Genomic DNA, 5952 nt, shown 5'->3' with positions numbered 1-5952 from the left:
TGTGGGGTCCACAGATCCTCAGGTGTCAAGGATATCTCATCCCTGCACCAAGTGGCGTGCAAAACGCCCCCATTCTACCAATCCTGGCGTTAAACGCCAGGCTGCTACCCATTTCTGGCGTTTAACGCCAGCTTCTTGCCCATTCCTGGTGTTAAACGCCAGTCTGGTGCCCTTTTCTGGCGTTAAACGCCCAGAATGGTGCCAGACTGGGCGTTTAACGCCCATTCTGCTACCTTTACTGGCGTTTAAACGCCAGTACTATCTCCTCCAGGGTGTTCTATTTTTCATTCTTTTTTTCACTTTATTTTTGCTTTTTCAATTATTTTTGTGACTTCACATGATCATCAACCTACAGAAAACATAAAATAACAATAGAAAATAGAAATTTAACATAGATAAGTAACGATTGGGTTGCCTCCCAACAAGCACTTCTTTAATGTCAATAGCTTGACAGTGGGCTCTCATGGAGCCTCACAGATGTTCAGAGTAATGTTGGAACCTCCCAACACCAAACTTAGAGTTTGAATGTGGGGGTTCAACACCAAACTTAGAGTTTGGTTGTGGCCTCCCAACACCAAACTTAGAGTTTGACTGTGGGGGCTCTGTTTGACTCTGTATTGAGAGAAGCTCTTCATGCTTCCTCTCCATGATTACAGAGGGATATCCTTGAGCTTTAAACACAAGGGAGTCTTCATTCACTTGAATGATTAATTCTCCTCTGTCAACATCAATCACAGCCTTTGCTGTGGCTAAGAAGGGTCTGCCAAGGATGATGGATTCATCCATACACTTCCCAGTTTCTAGGATTATGAAATCAGCAGGGATGTAATGGTCTTCAACCTTTACCAAGACATCCTCTACAAGTCCATAAGCCTGTTTCTTTGAATTGTCTGCCATCTCTAGTGAGATTCTTGCAGCTTGTACCTCAATGATCCCTAGCTTCTCCATTACAGAGAGAGGCATAAGGTTTATGCTTGACCCTAGGTCACACAGAGCTTTCTCAAAGGTCATGGTGCCTATGGTACAAGGGATTGAGAACTTTTCGGGGTCCTGTCTCTTTTGAGGTAATCTCTGCCTAGTCAAGTCATCCAGTTCTTTGATGAGCAATGGAGATTCATTCTCCCAAGTCTCATTACCAAATAACTTGGCATTTAGCTTAATGATTGCTCCAAGGTACTTAGCAATTTGCTCTTCAGTAACATCTTCATCCTCTTCAGAGGAAGAATACTCATCAGAGCTCATGAATGGTAAAAGTAAATTTAATGGAATCTCTATGGTCTCAGCGTGAGCCTCAGATTCCCATGGTTCCTCATTAGGGAACTCCATGGAGGCCAGTGGACGTCCATTGAGGTCTTCCTCAGTGGGAATCACTGCCTCTTCCTCCTCTCCAGGTTCGGCCATGTGAGATGTGGTTATGGCCTTGCACTCTCTTTTTGGATTCTCTTCTGTATTGCTAGGGAGAGTGCTAGGAGGGAGTTCAGTAATTTTCTTACTCAGCTGACCCAGTTGTGCCTCCAAATTTCTAATGGAGGACCTTGTTTCAGTCATGAAACTTTGAATGGTTTTGATTATATCAGAGACAATGGTTGCTAAGTCAGAGGGGCTCTGCTTAGAATTCTCTGTCTATTGCTGAGAAGATGATGGAAAAGGTTTGCCATTGCTAAACCTGTTTCTTCCACCATTGTTGTTGTTGAAACCTTGTTGAGGTCTCTGTTGATCCTTCTATGAGAGATTTGGGTGATTTCTCCATTAAGGATCATAGGTGTTTCCATAGGATTCTCCCATGTAATTCACCTCTTCCATTGCTGGGTTCTCAGGATCATAAGCTTTTTCTTCAGAGGAAGCTTCCTTAGTACTGCCTGTTGCTGCTTGCATTTCAGACAGACTCTGAGAAATCATATTAACTTGTTGGGTTAATATTTTATTCTGAGCCAATATGGCATTCAGAGTATCAATCTCAAGAACTCCTTTCTTTTGAGCTATCCCATCATTCACAGGATTCCTTTCAGAAGTGTACATGAATTGGTTATTTGCAACCATTTCAATGAGTTCGTTAGCTTCTGCAGGCGTCTTCTTCAGATGAAGAGATCCTCTAGTAGAGCTATCCAATGACATCTTGGATAGTTCAGACAGACCATCATAGAAGATTCCTATGATGCTCTATTCTGAAAGCATGTCAGAAGGGCACCTTCTGATCAATTGCTTGTATCTCTCCCAAGCTTCATAGAGGGACTCACCATCCTTCTGTCTAAAGGTTTGGACTTCCACTCTAAGCTTGCTCAGTTTTTGAGGTGGAAAGAACTTTGCCAAGAAGGCATTGACTAGCTTCTCCCAAGAGTTCAGGCTTTCTTTAGGTTGTGAATCCAACCATGTCCTAGCTCTGTCTCTTATAGCAAAAGGAAAAAGCATAAGTTTGTAGACTTCAGGGTCAACCCCATTGGTCTTGACAGTGTCACAGATTTGCAGGAATTCAGCTAAGAACTGATGAGGATCTTCCAATGGAAGTCCATGAAACTTGCAATTCTGTTGCATTAGAGAAACTAATTGAGGCTTAAGCTCAAAGTTGTTTGCTCCAATGGCAGGGATAGAGATGCTTCTCCCATAGAAATCAGGAGTAGGTGCAGTAAAGTCACCAAGCACCTTCCTTGCATTGTTGGCATTGTTGTTTTCGGCTGCCATGCTTTCTTCTTCTTTGAAGAGCTCTGTTAGGCCCTCTAAAGAGAATTGTTCTTTAGCTTCTCTTAGCTTTCTCTTCAAGGTCCTTTCAGGTTCAGGATCAGCTTGAACAAGTATGCCTTTATCTTTGTTCCTGCTCATATGAAAGAGAAGAGAACAAGAAAGTAGGGAATCCTCTATGTCACAGTATAGAGATTCCTTGAGGTGTCAGAGGAAAAGAAGAATAGAAGGAGAAGGTGGAGAAGAATTCGAACATATAAAGAAGGAGGGAGTTTGAATTGTACCTTGAGGAGGAGTCTTAGTCCCTTAAATAGAAGGATGTGAGAAGAGGGGAAGAATTTTTGAAAATTAATTAAAAGATTTTAAAAAGAAATTTGAAAATTTGATTGAGATTTTCAAAAACTAAGATTGGGAAAGAAATAAAGTGATTTTTGAAAAAGATTTTGAAACTAGAAAAAGAATTGATTGAAAAAAAATTAATTTTGAAAAAGATGTGATTGAAAATATGTGTTTGAAAAAATATGATTTGAAAATCAATTTAGAAAAAGAAAATTTTTTTAAAATTAAAGTTGATTACTTGACTATCAAGAAATTAAAAGATATGATTTTAAAATTTAAAGTTTGATCCTTTCTTAATAGGCAAGTAACAACTTGAAAATTTTGAAGTAAATCTTTAATTGAAGCAAGTATTTTTGAAAATAGTAAAAATAAATATAAAATGGAAAGAAATTGATTTTGAAAGAGATATGATTGAAAATATATGATTTAAAAAAGATTTGATTTTAAAAAATTATGAAAACTTGAAAAAATGTGAATTAAAAACAAAATCTTCCCTCTAGTGTCATCCTGGCGTTAAACGCCCAGAATGGTGCCCATTCTGGCGTTTAACGCCCAAAACTCTACCTTTTTGGGCATTAAACGCCCAGCCAGGTGCCCTGGCTGGCGTTTAAACGCCAGTTTTCCTTCTTCACTGGGCGTTTTGAACGCCCAGCTTTTTCTGTTTGATTCCTCTGCTGAATGTTCTGAATCTTCAATTCTCTGTATTATTGACTTGAAAAGACATATTTTTGAAAATATTTTTGACTTTTTGATGATGAGAAACAATAAAAATGCAACTAAGATCAAATGAACAATGCATGCAAGACACCAAACTAAAAAAATTTTCATATAAGAGACACTAACAAATTGAGAATGCATATGAGAAACAACAAAACATACAAAACAAGAGAATTTAAAGATCAGAGCAATGAAATCATCAATAACAACTTGAAGATCAATGAAGAACATAATGCATATTTTCGAAAAATGCAAGAAGAATGCAATTGACACCAAACTTAAAAATTGATACTAGACTCAAACAAGAAACATAAAATATTTTTGATTTTTATGATTTTATAAATTTTTCTTGTATTTTTTTTGAAAATTATATAGAGAAGAAAATAAAGAGAATCAAAACTTTTAATAAGAATTCCAGGAATCATGCAATGTTAGTCTAAAGCTTCAGTCTAAAAAGGATTAGACATGTTTGGCCAAGCTTCAGCAGGACATTACATTCAATAGCTAAATTGATGAGAATCAATCAGCTTTTGTGATGATAAGAACATCACCTTGAAACTCTAGAATTCATTCTTAAAAATTCTGAAAAGTACCTAATCTAAGCAACAAGATGAACCGTCAGTTGTCCAAACTCGAACAATCCCCGGCAACGGCGCCAAAAACTTGGTGCACGAAATTGTGATCATCAACAATGGCGCCAAAGGCTTGGAGCTCTCAAACGTGAATCACACTTTGTCACAATTCTGCACAACTAACCAGCAAGTGCACTGGGTCGTCCAAGTAATAAACCTTACGTGAGTAAGGGTCGATCCCACGGAGATTGTCGGCTTGAAGCAAGCTATGGTCATCTTGTAAATCTCATTCAGGCGGATTCAAATGGTTATGGAGTTTAAGGTGATGAAAATAAACATAAAATAAAGATAGAGATACTTATGTAATTCATTGGTGGATTTCAGATAAGCGTATGAAGATGCTTTGTTCCCCTTGAACCTCTGCTTTCCTATTGCCTTCTTCCAATCATTCATACTCCTTTCCATGGCAAGCTTTATATTGGGCATCACCGTTGTCAATGGCTACATCCCGTCCTCTCAGTGAAAATGGTCCTGATGCTCTGTCACAACATCGGCTAATCAGCTGTCGGTTCTCGATCATGTCGGAATAGGATCCATTGATCCTTTTGCGTCTGTCACACGCCCCACAATCGCGAGTTTGAAGCTCGTCACAGTCATCCCTTCCCAGATCCTACTCAGAATACCACAGACAAGGTTTAGACTTTCCGGATCTCAGGAATGGCCGCCAATAATTCTAGCCTATACCACGAAGGTTCCAATCTTAGATTAGAAACCCAACAGATACACATTCAAGCTTGTTCATGTAGAACGGAAGTGGTTGTCAATCACGCGTTCATAAGTGAGAATGGTGATGAGCGTCACATAATCATCACATTCATCATGTTCTTGGGTGCGAATGAATATCTTGGAGAAGAAATAGACTTGAGTTGGATAGAAAAACAGTAGTAATTGCATTAATTCATGAAGAACAGCAGAGCTCCACACCTTAATCTATGGTGTGTAGAAACTCCACCGTTGAAAATACAAAAGTGATAATAGTGGTCATTGGCTTCGGCCCCAAAGAGGGAACCCGAAGAACCAAGATGAAAATACAATAGTAAAAGGTCCTATTTATAGAGAACTAGTAGCCTAGGGTTTACAGAAATAAGTAATTAATGCAGAAATCTTCTTCCGGGCCCACTTGGTGTGTGCTTCGGCTGAGCATTGAAGCATTTTCTTGTAGAGACTTTTCTTGGAGTTAAACACCAGCTTTTGTGCCAGTTTGGGCGTTTAAGTCCCACTTTTGTGCTAGTTTTGGAGTTAAACGCCAGAATTCTTGAGCTGACTTGGAACGCCTGTTTGGGCCATCAAATCTCTGGAAAAGTATAGACTATTATATATTTCTGGAAAGCCCAGGATGTCTACTTTCCAACGCAATTGAGAGCGCGCCAATTGGGCTTCGGTAGCTCCAGAAAATCCACTTTGAGTGAATGGAGGTCAGAATCCAACAGCATCTGCAGTCCTTTTTCAGCCTCTGAATCAGATTTTTGCTCAGGTCCCTCAATTTTAGCCAGAAAATACCTGAAATTATAGAAAAATACACAAACTTATAGTAAAGTCCAGAAGAGTGATATTTATTTAAAAACTAATAAAAATATAATAAAAACTA

General features: G+C 38.8%; 1 non-coding gene across 1 annotated transcript; it reads left to right on the top strand.

The window, feature by feature from the left end:
* Positions 1–2169: 2169 nt before the first annotated feature.
* Positions 2170–2277, top strand: LOC112788605 (small nucleolar RNA R71). The gene has a single exon (XR_003195964.1). It is a non-coding gene; the product is annotated as a small nucleolar RNA R71 (small nucleolar RNA).
* The last annotated feature ends 3675 nt before the right edge of the window (positions 2278–5952 follow it).

Source organism: Arachis hypogaea, chromosome 20 (genome assembly GCF_003086295.3).
Source record: "Arachis hypogaea cultivar Tifrunner chromosome 20, arahy.Tifrunner.gnm2.J5K5, whole genome shotgun sequence".
Lineage (NCBI taxonomy): Eukaryota > Viridiplantae > Streptophyta > Magnoliopsida > Fabales > Fabaceae > Arachis > Arachis hypogaea.
This window is presented reverse-complemented; position numbering and strand designations above follow the sequence as displayed.